This window comes from Pristis pectinata, chromosome 14 (assembly GCF_009764475.1).
Source record: "Pristis pectinata isolate sPriPec2 chromosome 14, sPriPec2.1.pri, whole genome shotgun sequence".
Classification (NCBI taxonomy): Eukaryota; Metazoa; Chordata; class Chondrichthyes; order Rhinopristiformes; family Pristidae; genus Pristis; species Pristis pectinata.
Window position 1 is genome coordinate 50,531,520 of NC_067418.1, and position 13,690 is coordinate 50,545,209.

A 13,690-nucleotide genomic window follows, 5' to 3' on the forward strand; every position below is an offset into this window, starting at 1 on the left:
CTTAATTTAAAATTTAATTTAATTTAAAATTCTCTCCTATGTCAGGACCCCTCGGGACCTGGCCAATCGGGCCGAGGCTACCACGTGTCTCAGCCTCGGCCTGGGGACACGAGTTCTGGGTGCCAATAAGTCAGATAGCATGGAACAGGCCCTTTGGCCCACTGGGTCTGTGCCAACCATCCAGCATCCATTTCCAGTGATCCTACACCCATCCCATTTTATTCTTCCCACTTTCTCATGAACTCCCCCAGCTTTCCCATTCACTGACACACCAGGGGTGATTCAGAGACCAATTGTCCTATTGACCTGCACAGCTTTGGGAGGTGGGGAGGAAACCAGAGATTCCTGAGGTAACCCATGTCGGCGCGGTGCGCAGACTCCTGACTCCCATGTGCAGTTTCGGAAGTGAGGAATAAGCCGAGTTTTGCCCTGAGGTTTCTCACTGATTGCGATCTGGTCCATAGAACTTAGAACAGTACAGCACAGGAACACGATGCCAAATTAAACTAACCTCTCTTCTGCTTGTACATAGTCCATGTCCATCCATTCCCTGCATACTTGTGTGTCTGTCTGACAGGTTTTTAAACACCTCTTATCGTATCTGCCTCCACCACTTCCCCTGGCAGCACGTTCCAGGCACCCAACTGCAAACTGGAGGAACAGCACCTCATTTTCCATCTGGGAACCTTGCAGCCTGACGGCATGAACATTGAATTCCCCCACTTTAGGTAATCCCCACCCCCCTCCCCACCACCACGTTTCTTCCCTTTTCCAGCCTTTCTCTCTTTTCTCTCCCCCTTTTTCCCCTCTCTCTCCTTACTTTTGACCCATCCCCTGGTGGATCTGCTCTCCCCTCCTCCCCCGCACCTGCCCATCACTGTCTCTTACCTGCATCTACCTATCACCACCCTGTGCCCACCCCGCCTCCCCTCTTCTGTCCACCTATCATTGCTCTGCTTTCCCCTCCTACATATCGGGCTTCCCCCTTTTCCCATCGTCAGTCCTGAAGAAGGGTCCTGACCCGAAACGTTGACCGCCTGCTTTTCTCCGCGGATGCTGCCTAGCCTGCTGAGTTCCTCCAGCATCGTTGTGTTTTTCACCACCTCACTTCTACCTTCCAAGCATTTGAGATAAGGGCTACAAAAGCAAAATACCAGGAATATTGGAAATCTGAAATAAAGCTGGAAGATGCTGACAAAATTCCCGTCATGAGGTGCCATCCACAGATTTTGAAATTCTGCACAGGGCTCCTCAGCTGAAGGTGTTTGTGTTCATGGTGAAAACAGCAGTACCGGTTTCTATTCTGGGGCAACATCACTGACTATGTCCCTAGGACAGACGCCTGCTTCCATCGTTTGCCTTGCCGTGCCCTACAAGTTGATATCAGCATTTTGTGTGCGTTGCTCCAGATTCCAGCATCTGCAGATTTTGTGTCTCTGTGGATGCGGATCTGACTTTCCCTACATCCATGGAAAAGCCACAGGACCAGAGCCATCAGCTTTCACATCTTGTCAGGCAACAAGCAAACTCTTCACAAATATCTTCAAACATACGTCACATGTTGGGCAGAGAAACTTGACTTCAAGTGCCCACCCACTCCCAGTCCAAACCAGAGTAATCTAAAAACAGGAGAAATCTGCAATATTCCCACCAAACTTCCTCAAATCAAAGCTCTGACCAAAAATTGTTATTAGTATTGGTTTATTATTGTCACTTGTACCGAGGTACAGTGAAAATTGTCTTGCATACCAATTGTACAGGTCAATTCATTACACAGTGCAGTTACATTGAGCTAGTACAGGGTGCATTGATGTAGTGCAGGTAAAAACAATAACAGTACAGAGTAAAGTGTCACAGCTACAGAGAAAGTGCAGAGCAATAAGGTGCAAGGTCACAAAAACATGATAATGGTGAGTCCACAATCTTTTAAAAATATCATCCCCGCTGAACTCATCGTCTACTTCCCTCTTGGAGACTGACCCTCCAACCTTGCAGTCAATTGCAGACCAATTAACAAGGTTAGATCCAACCCAAGTGCTTTCAACTTTGCTGAGTATTTCTTGATTGGAACCCTATCAAATGCCTTCTGGAAATCTGTATGGGTAACACATTCCTTTGCCATCTTTTAAGATAAGATTTCTTTATTAGTCACATGTACATCAAAACACACAGTGAAATACATCTTTTGCGTAGAGTGTTCTGGGGGCAGCCGCAAGTGTCGCCGCGCTTCTGGCGCCAACGTAACACGCCCACAACTTCCTAACCCGTACGTCTTTGGAATGTGGGAGGAAACTGGAGCACCCGGAGGAAACCCACGCAGACACGGGGAGAACGTACAAACTCCTTATAGACAGCGGCGGGAATTGAATCTGGGTCGCTGGCACTGTAATAGTGTTATGCTAACCGCTACGGTACCGTGCCTACCCTCCCGTTTCAAATTCAAGCTTGTAGTGAGTTGAATAAATCCGGGAAGACGACATATATGTGGCAGATCAACTAAAAGAATATTTTCTCCTGCCAAGTAGCAGCCTGAATGTTTGAAATCTTAGTCTGATTTTGAACCAATGGAGGAATATTAACTTGAGCTTATCTTCAGTTCTATGGCATGAATGAGGTATCCCTGTAGTGAGGGAGATGTGGCAGGTCTGTGTTGGGGGTGTGTGAGAAATTTTGAAACTCATTTTTGAATGGTTGGTCAATATTTTTAGCCTGGTAGTTTTACTGAACCACCCATAAATTGCTGATTTCACTTCTATGAATTTCTGTGCTTAAACTTGCAACCTCAAAGCTCTTTGCAGTAGATGTAGAATTAAGCAACTGTTCCAAAATCAACCCCAAAACAAACTTCCAGAATGGGTCTCAGAGCTGCCTGAGAAGTGCAGGAGCAATCCCTATTTCCCCACACACCGCCCCAGACACATATGCAGACTGAGAAACCACGTGCTAACAAATAATCTCAGGTAGGCAGGCACGGTAGTGTAGTGGTTAGCGTAATACTATTACAGCGCCAGCGACCCGGGTTCAATTCCCGCCGCTGTCTGTAAGGAGTTTGTACGTTCTCCCCGTGCATCTGCGTGGGTTTCCTCCAGGTGCTCCGGTTTCCTCCCACGTTCCAAAAGACATACGGGTTAGGAAACTGTGGGTGTGCTATATTGGCGCTGGAAGCGTGGTGACACTTGCGGGCTGCCCCCAGAACACTCGACGCAAAAGATGCATTTCACTGTGTGTTTCAATGTACAGGTGACCGATAAAGATATCTCTAGTTGTGAAGGTGTTACATTTCATGTATTTTACATTGATTTGCTCTACACTTACAATACAAATCCCACATCCAGCCAAAGAAACATCCTTATTTTTGGGAATTCCATAAAAAAGTTTGGGGAAATAACAGTTTTCTCCACTATAGACATCCCATTAACTTTTCTTTCTGTTATATCATCAGAAAAGAAATAGCAATGTATGTCCAGAATGTAAGGGAGACGTTGTGGGGGCAGATACATTAGGGACATTTAAGAGACTCTTAGATAGACACATGAATGATAGAGAAATGGAGGGCTATGTGGGAGGGAAGGGTGAGAAAGATCTTAGAGCAGGATAAAATGTCGGCACAACATTGTGGGCTGAAGGGCCTGTACTGTGCTGTAGTGCTCTATGTAACACACAAGGTTACATAGATTACATCAAGGTTACATAGATTACATCAATTACTGCTAAAACATGGACTACAAGAGAAAAAAAAGTGGTTTGAAAGGAGAGCATAAGCAGGGACAATTTAAATTAAGAAAGACCAACAGATTATCAAACTGGGGTGTGGATGAGAAACCAGCAGTGAACTTCTGTTGCATACATACAAGGTGATACCTGCGGAGAGAAGGAATGTCAGAGAAGGTAAACATAGGAGCGGTAGCAAGGATGGATCTGCTGATAATTGGAATTCTGGGGAAAAAAGCAAGTGGAATACTGAGAGAGCACAACACACAATGAATATTAGCTGTTAAACATTGGCCAAGTCCCAATAGAAACGGCCAGTAATGCAGTTCTGCCTGCACAGAGCTTACCAGGGCTGATGATGGAGCTGGAGAAGATCAACGTATTCAGCAATATAAACATTGTGAGAGCCCTTCGGGCCACATGTGGGCTCGCTGTCAGAGCTGTTCCAACCACTGGTCACACTACTACTTTGGAACTTTATATATAAGACAACAGACACCGTCACACCCTCTGAAACCACAGATTGCATTCACAGATAAACCAGATCCTGTTTGGCGTGCTCTCCTCATGAAAGATTAACAGCATTTGCTGAAAAATTCCTTATTTGTCAAAACTAACATTTCCCAGCTTATGCCTCAGATTGTTTTCAAATTGTTGGGATTACTTGCAAAGCCCACTGATGAAGCTTCGGCAGTTGCTTGCGAGAAGCTGGAGGTGGGCTTCTATCTTGCACCTTACAGTCAATGTGCCAAAAGCATTTCCACCAGTACAAGGAAAGAACATGTCCAATGGCAGGCCATGCTCAGTTCCAGCTACTGTTTTTATGATGTAAACTCAATATTGTTCAGCAAGTATCTTGTCAAACAACAGTCGATAAAATATACAAACATGTATAATAAAAATCTAAGATGCATTTCATCAAAGGTTCTACTACTCTATATCCTACAAGGCTAAAGAACCCCCCATGTGGGGCTTTTGCCAAAGTAATGCAGAATAAACTTCAGGGGAGTTAACCTGCTTGATGTATGAGGAGCAAAAAAATAAGCAAAGTAGAAATAAGGGAACATTTGGGATTGAGTGGGCAGGAATGGTAGCGTAGCAGTTAGTGTAACACTATTACTGCGCCAGCGACCCGGGTTCAATTCTGGCCGCTGTCTGTAAGGAGTTTGTATGTTCTCCCCGTGTGTCTGTGTGGGTTTCCTCCGGGTGCTCCGGTTTCCTCCCACATTGCAAAGACGTACAGGTTAGGAAGTTGTGAGTGTGCTATGTTGGCGCCGGAAGTGTGGCGACACTTGCGGGCTGCCCCCCAGAACACTCTACGCAAAAGATGCATTTCACTGTGTGTTTCGATGCACATGTGACTAATAAAGAGATCTTATCTTAACTAAATCAGCATCTAAATGGTGTGAATTAACCAAACTTCTGTGCTTGATCTAACTCAGTCACCACCCAATTTCACTGTGTGTTCCCATGTACGTGCGACTAATAACCTTATTTTTTCTATTCTTAATGTTCTGATCGAGGGCACGAAGCCGGCACCTTTGACAATTAGAAGTTGCACCTCAAACAAGCTGAACGAGGGGTTTTGAGAAAGTCGGGGGACGTGAAATGGGAAAAGATGCAGAAAGAAAACAAAGTGGAAGGAGGGTAGTTAGTAAAACAGAAGAGGACTTGATCCCGGAAAGAGGCACCGAGAGATTCATGCCCTGCTCTTTCATCAGTTTACCACTGATCTGTCTTTCGATTCAATCGACCTGCATTTCTCCCACAACCATTGATGCCCTTACCTGACCAAAACACTTCCATTTCACAATGTTATTTGATTCAGCATTCACAGCCTGAGCCATACTTTCAAGAAGGACATTTTCTTCAATTAAGTAACAGAATCCAGCTTGAGGCTGGTCCAGCCACCAACACCCCGCCCCAACACCTCCATTTACAGTGATTTTTTTTTCAAATTGAGATCAACAAAAAAGTGATAGTCATTTTTTATACTTGCAAAGAGGTGTTTCTACTGTAGGTAATAAAGCAGAAAGCACCAGAAATACTCAGCAGGTCAGGCAGCATCAAAAAGAGAAAGAGTCTGCATTTCAGGTCAATGACCTTTCATCAGAACTGAACCTTGCACCTTATTGTCCATCTGCACCGCACTTCCTCTGTGGCTGTGACAGTTTATTCTGTATTGTTTAACAGAGAACATAGAACATTACAGCACGGTACAGGCCCTTCGGCCCACGATGTTGTCCTGCTCTGAGATCTATCTAACCCTTCCCTCCCCCATAGCCCTCCATCCCTCTATCATTCATGTGTCTATCTAAGAGTCTTAATGTATCTGCCCCCAAAACCTCTGCCGACAGTGCGTTCCACGCACCCACCACTGTGTAAAAACTTACCCTGTGCTACCTCAAGGCACTCTGTAATGAATTGATCTGTACGAACGGTATGCAAGACACGTTTTTCACCATACCTCTGTACAAGGACTATATACCTGAGTACATACCTGGAGTACTGTGCTCAGTTCTGTTCACCTCACTACAGGAAGGATGTGGAAGCCATAGAGAGGGTGCAGAGGAGATTTACAAGGATGCTGCCTGGAATGCGGAGCATGCCTTATGAAAGTAGGTTGAAGGAACTCGGCCTTTTCTCCTTGGAGAGACGGAGGATGAGGGGGGACCTGATAGAGGTGTATAAGATGATGAGAGGTATTGATCTGGTAGATAGAGGCTTTTCCCCAGGGCTGAAATGGTGGCCACAAGGGGACATAGGTTTAAGGTGCTGGGGAGTAGATATAGAGGAGATGTCAGGGGTAAGTTTTTCACTCAGAGAGTGGTGAGTGCATGGAATGGTCTGCCGGCAATGGTGGTGGAGGCAGATACGATAGGGTCTTAAGAGACTGTTGGATAGGTACATGGAGCTGAGTAAAATAGAGGGCTATGGGTAAGCCTAGTAATTTCTAGGGTAGGGACATGTTCGGCACAGCTTTGTGGGCTGAAGGGCCTGAATTGTGCTGTAGATTTTCCATGCTTCTAAGTGACACTAATAAACCGATACCAAGGGCTGGTTTGTAAAATGACAGCAATGATTGTCGTTGAACAGGAAATGCAGATGATACCTGAGGGAAGGGGGCTCTCCTGTCAGGAGTGAGGAATGGAGAGGACCTGAGGTTTGTAGCTTTGGTTGAGATGAGCAGATTAAATGTACCCTGGTGTCTTCTGCTTGCAAACTGTGAAACTGATGTTTTGCAGTTGGTGATAGATATTTTTAGCAAGCATCTCCAGCAAACCGAGGAAAAATATTCTTGTTTCCCTCCAACAGTCTGGCACTGATGACAAAAAAATGTGGATTTTCGAATTGTTGACAGAACTGGTCAAAGCAAATGAGAGAACTAGAATTTCTCCAGAACACTGTGGATCTTACACTAAAGCTGCTACACACAACACAGGGAGAACTGTGAGCTTGTGCAGTTCCTGTAGACTCCAACATCCACAGGGAGTTTCATATAACAAACACACGCACACATGTACACAGATGCACACAACATGCACACATACACGACAGATATACACAAAATATAGACGTAGAATTTGCATGCATACAAAATATACACACACAGAGCTGCTGACATTTCTGTGTAACTGTCAAGTAACCTTGGGATTTTCATGCAGATGTACAGACCACAAGGTTGCGGTCAGGTGTGCAGACCCATAAAGAGAACAATTCTGCCATCAGAAGGGAGAAATATTGAAAGGGCCAAGCTGCATTTGAAAGCTGTTCTGTTGCAAAAAAAAAGTGCAGCCCACAGCTTGTTGCTTCAATGCCTTATCTGTTGTATCTGTCCATAAGTTAGCTGGAAACGGAGACAAATGCCAAGTGTTTGCACAACCAGTTACCACTTGGGCAAACAGGTCACCTTGACAGTTTTGTCTCCAGGCTCCATGACATCACTTTTTATGGCATCAGGACTGGCAGCTTTTGTTCTTTCCTCAGGGGATATGTTTTGTATTCACACAGGTATTTCTCTTATCGTGCAGCTTACCAATGTGACACTTACTTTTCGGTTGTTCGACCGATGTTCATTTTACTTACATTGGCACAGATATTTCTGCAACTTGTCATGCACCTGTAATTGCAAGGATTCAGCAAGAAAGATTGATGTAAAGTACAGCCTACAGCCCATACATAAATAAACCCGTGCACTGAAGTGCCTGAGGTTGATAGATAGGATCTGTTGGCTTCACAGAGAATTTATGTTGGTGTTTACAGAATAAACCTATGAAACTGCAATGCCAATAAATGAGGTCAAATTAAATTATGTTGCTACACCATATAAACATCAGGGGAAGTTACAGCTGAACAATCCCAGATCCCTCCACAGCAGACACTTTCTTATTCCATATTTCCTTACGAATAGGGGCCTGTCAACCAATTGAGTCCATTCCATTTACAGAGTCACCTCACTTCCCAATAGTTTTCCCTGTAACTTTTTCACCCCACCTCCCCCCTTTCTCATCAACTGCCTCCAAACTACACCACCCACCAACACACTCGGGGCAATTTACAGCGGCCAATCACCTGCCGAGCCACACATCTTTGGGCAGTGGGAGGAATGTGCAGCACCGTCACAGGGAGAGACTGGGATTGGGTTGGATAATTTGGCCCAGAAATTTGATTCATCTAAAATGGTATTGGTTTATTATTGTCACTTGCACCGAGGTACAGTGAAAAACTTGTCTTGCAGACCGATCGTACAGGTCAATTCATTACACAGTGCAGTTACGTTGAGTTAGTACAGAGTGCATTGAGGTAGCACAGGGTAAGAACAATACAGAATACAGAGTAAAATGTCACAGTTACAGGGAAGTGCAGTGCAGGTAGACAATAAGGTGCAGGGTGACGACAAGGTAGATTCTGAGGTCAAGGGTCCATCTCATCGTATAAGGGAACCATTCAATAGTCTTATCACTGTGGGATAGAAGCTGTCACCTAAATGGGAGCCAAAGAGAAAATAAATGTCCACTCTGATGTATCAGGTCAGGTTTGTCTGCAGTGTCCAGGACAGGCCTCAGCACTACCAATGCGTGGAATCATGTTTAAATAAAGTTTGATGCTTTTTTGCAGTACCTGTTTGTGAATTAGCCTGCACTGTTGCCTCTGGCTCAATGTGACATCAATGTGGCATGTGTAACAATGCTATCCAGCACTTGAGGGAAGCCCACATCCATGGATAAAGGAGTCCCTGTGCACAGAGCAGGCCATTTCACTTAGATCACACGAGGAGTGACATGGTTCACATTTAAAAATTGAAAGAACTGCAGATGGCAGCAGTCACGGTAGCGTAGCGGTTAGTGCAACGCTATTACAGTGACGCGGGTACAATTCCCACCGCTGTCTGTAAGGAGTTTGTACGTTCTCCCCGTGTGTCTGCGTGGGTTTCCTCCGGGTGCTCCAGTTTCCTCCCACATTCCAAAGACGTACGGGTTAGGAAGTTGTGGGCGTGCTATGTTGGCGCTGGAAGCGTGGCAACACTTGCGGGCTGCCCCCCAGAACACTCTACGCAAAAGATGCATTTCACTGTGTGTTTCGATGTACATGTGACTAATAAAGAGATCTTATGTTGGAAATAGAACAGTACAACCCAGGAACAGGCCCACAATGTTGTGTTTAACTAATTAAACAAGGAATTGAATGCCTCACTAAACTAATCCCTTCTGCCCAGTGTCCATCTCCCTCCATTCTCTGCACATTTCTGTGCTTATTTGAGAGTCTTTTAAATATCGGTTGTATCTGCCTCCACCTCCAGCCCTGGCAGCACATTCCAGGCACCCACCACTAAAAAAAAAACTTGCCCCACACATCTCCTTTGAACTTACCCCCTCTCAGCTAAAATGCATGCCTTCTAGTATTAGACATTTTGACCCTGAGAAAAAGATACCACCTGTCTACCCTATCGACACCTCTCATAATCTTATGAACCTCTGTCAGGTCTCCCCTCAGCCCCCACCGCTCCAGAGAAAACAACCCAAGTTTATCACACAGTACATGCCCTCTAATCCAGGTAACATCCTGGTAAACCTCTTCTGCACCCTCTCCAAAGCCTCCACATCCTTCCTATAATGGGGCGACCAGAACTGACTGCAATACTCTAGATGTGGCTTCACCAGAGTTTTATAAAACTGCAACATAACTTCTTGAACTCAATTCCTTGACTAAAGGCAAGCACGCCATATGCGTTCTTTACCACCCTATTAACCCCTGCAGCCACTTTCAGGGAGCTATGGACTTCGACCCCAAGATCCTACTGGACAACATTGTTAAAGGTCCTGATATTAAATGTATACTCCCAAGGTACATCACCTCACACTACCCGGATTAAACTCCAACTGCCATTTCTCTGCCCATATCTGCAACTGATCTATATCTCACTGTATACTTTGGCAACTTTCTACACTATCCACAACACCACCTATCTTTGTATCGTCTGCAAACTTGCTAACCCACCCATCCATGTTTTCATCCAAGTCATTTATATATATCACAGACAGCAGAGGTCCCAGTACAGATCCCTGTGGAACACCACTAGTCACAGACCTCCAGCCAGCATAAGATCCATTGACCACTAACCCTGTCTTCTATGATCAAGCCAGTTCTGAATCCAAATGACCAAGTCACCGTGGATTCCATGGATTTCAATCTTCTGGATGAGCCTACCATGTGGGACTTTGTCAAACACCTTACTAAAATCCATGTAGAAAACATCCACAGCTCTACCTTCATCGATCACCCTCGTCACCTCCTCAAAAAATTCAATCAAGTTGGTAGGACAAGACTTGCCCTACACAAAGCCATGCTGACTGTCCCTAATTAGGCCTTGGTGTTCCATATGCTCATATCCTATCCCTAAGGATCCTCTCCAATAGCTTCCCAACCACTGATGTGAGACTCTCCGGTCTATAGTTTCCAGGATTATCCCTATTTCCCTTCTTGAACAACATTAACTGCTTGCCAGTTCTCTGGGCCCTCACCTGTGGCTAGAGAGGACACAAAGATCTTGGTCAAGGCCCCAGCAATCTCATCTCCTGCCTCTCTCAATAACCTGGAGTATATCCCATCAGGCCCTGGGGACTGATCCACCTTAATGTTCTTCAACAGACCCAACACCACCTCTTTCTTTATATCAAAATGCCGTAGTATATTAGAACACTCCACACTGATCTCACCATCCTCCACGCTCTTCTCCTTGGTAAATACCAATGCAAAGTACTCACTTAGAACCTCACCCACATCCTCTGCCTCCAAGCACATATTCCCTCCTTTATCCTTGAGTGGTCTGACCCTCTCCTCAGTTATCCGCTTGCTCTTGGTGTATGTATATATCATATACATACCTTGAGAATACCTTGGGATTCTCTTTAATCCTACTTGCCAAGGACTTTTCATGGCCCCTCCTGGCTCTCCTAATTTCCTTCTTGAGTTCTTCTCTGGCTTCTTTATAGTCCTAAAGGGCATTGATTGATTTTAGCTTCCTAAACCTTACATATGCTTCCTTATTCTTCTTGACTAAGTTCACCACCTCTCTCAACATCCAAGGTTCCCTGACCTTGCCATCCTTGTCCTTCCTTCTTATTGGGACATCCCTGTCCTGTACTCTGTGCAGTTGGGGGGGGGGGGGGGAATCGGCTGGAGGGCACAATGGACTGTTAGTCACTGGCTTCACCAGACACATGGAAAGTGGGATGTATCCTCAGTCGTAGGCAATTTGAGCCAAACAGTCGTGGGATTGACAATCTACTCAATTTCAAAAGGTCCCAAGAAGCGAGGAGCTAGTTTCTTGGGCTCGTCCTTGAGGGGGATGTCCTTAGCTGAGAGCCAAACCACCTGCCCAGTCTGGTACACTGGTGCGGGAATCCGCCGACGATCAGCAATTCTCCAGTTGTGGTCGGCAGTACGGAGCAGGGCCGCGCGTGTCCTCCCAGACCTTGTGGCAATGGCAGAGATGGTCCTGAACTGAGGGCACGGCGATGTCCCCCTTACGGATGGAGAACAGAGGAGGTTGGTAACCGAGGGAGTATTTGAAGGGGGATCTGCCGGTGGCAGTGCAGACCAGAGAGTTGTGGGCGTACTCAACCCAAGCGAGGTGGGTGCTCCATGTGGACAGGTTGTTCGCCGTTATGCAGCATAGTGCTGTTTCCAAATCTTGATCCGCCCGTTCTGTGTGGCTGTTCATCTGTGGATGGAAACTGGATGATAGGCTTACGGACGTTCTGAGGGCCTGACAAAAGGACCTCCATACTGCAGAGACAACCTGGGGGCCCTGGTCGGAGACAACGTCTGCAGGGTTTCCATGGAGGTGGAAGACATGTTGGATGAGCAGGTCGGCTGTCTCCCGAGCTGTAGGGAGTTTGGGAAGGGCCACAAAATGCACTGCTTTGGAAAAGCGGTCCACTATGGTGAGGACAGCGGTGTTCCCGTGAGAAGGGGGCAGTGCCGTGACAAAATCCAGGGCGATATGTGACCATGGACGGCTAGGTACGGGTAAGGGATGAAGCAGTCCAGCAGGTGGTTGGTGGGAGGCTTTTCCACAGGCACAGACAGAACAGGCAGAAACAAAAGAACGAGTATCAGCATCCATGGATGGCCACCAGAAGTGCTTCTTCAGGAGGAAGAGATTCCTATCAATCACCGGAACGCAGGTGAAACAAGAAGAATGTCCCCACTGCAGAACCTGAGATCGCAGGGACTCTGGTACAAAAAGGCAGTTGGGTGGTCCGTTACCTGGGTCAGGTTGGGTCTGTTGGGCTTCTTTCCTTACGGCTTCGACCTCCCAGGTGAGGGCCGCCACCAGACAGGACCGGGGAAGGATGGTCTCAGGGTTAGGATGGTCCTCCTCGATAGTGTATTGCCAGGAGAGAGCATCGGGCTTCCCGTTCTTGGACCCAGGATGATATGTTAACGTAAACTGGAACCTGCCAAAGAATAATGCCCACCGGGCTTGACAGGAATTCAGGCATTTAGCGGTTTGTATATATTCCAGGTTCTTGTGGTCTGTCCAAACAATAAATGGATGTTCTGCTCCCTCTAGCCATTGCCTCCACTCTAATGCAAGCTCGATTGCCAGTAACTCCTGGTTCCCCACATTGTAATTACATTCAGCGGGGGACAACCGGTGTGGAAAAAAAGAGCACAGGAGTGCAGTTTCTGATCCGGACCTGAGCGTTGAGAGGACTGCTCCCACCCTGGAGTCAGAGGCATCGACCTCCACAATGAATTGGCTGGAGGGGTCTGGTTGGACCAGGATGGGGGAGGACGTGAAGCATCTCTGCAGCTCCAAGAACTCCGAGTCAGCTTCGGGGTTTCAATGAAAGGGGTCGTAGGCGAAATGAGTTGAGTTAGGGGCACTGCCACCCAACTATAATCCCTCATGAAACGGCGATAGAAATTCGCAAACCCTAGAAACCGTTGGAGTTGTTTGCGTGTCGTGTGTCGAGGCCACTCCACCACCGCCCTGATCTTCTCGGGATCCGCCAGGTCTCAATGATGTATCCTAAGAAGCTGACGGAGGGAACATGGAATTCACATTTCTCCGCCTTGACGAAGAGCTTGTTCTCCCAAAGCCTCTGGAGGACCTGATGGGTGTGTTCCTGGAGACTCCTGGAGAAGATCAGGATGTCATCCAGATAGACAAACACCAAAGTGATTTATGAAGACCCGTAGGACATCAGCTTGGAAAACAGCGGGAGGATTGGTGAGGCCGAATGGCATCACTAGGTATTTGAAGTGGCCGGGAGGGGTCTTAAATGCTGTTTTCACTTGTCTCCCTCCCTTATCCTGACCAGGTGGGAAGCGCTTCGTAGATCAATTTGAGAGAATATGGTGGCCCCATGAAGTAGTTCAAAAGCAGAGGCAGTGGGCACTTGTTTTTGACAGTTATGTTATTTAGGCCCCAGTAGTGGATGTAGTGAGCCGTCCTTCTTCCCCACAA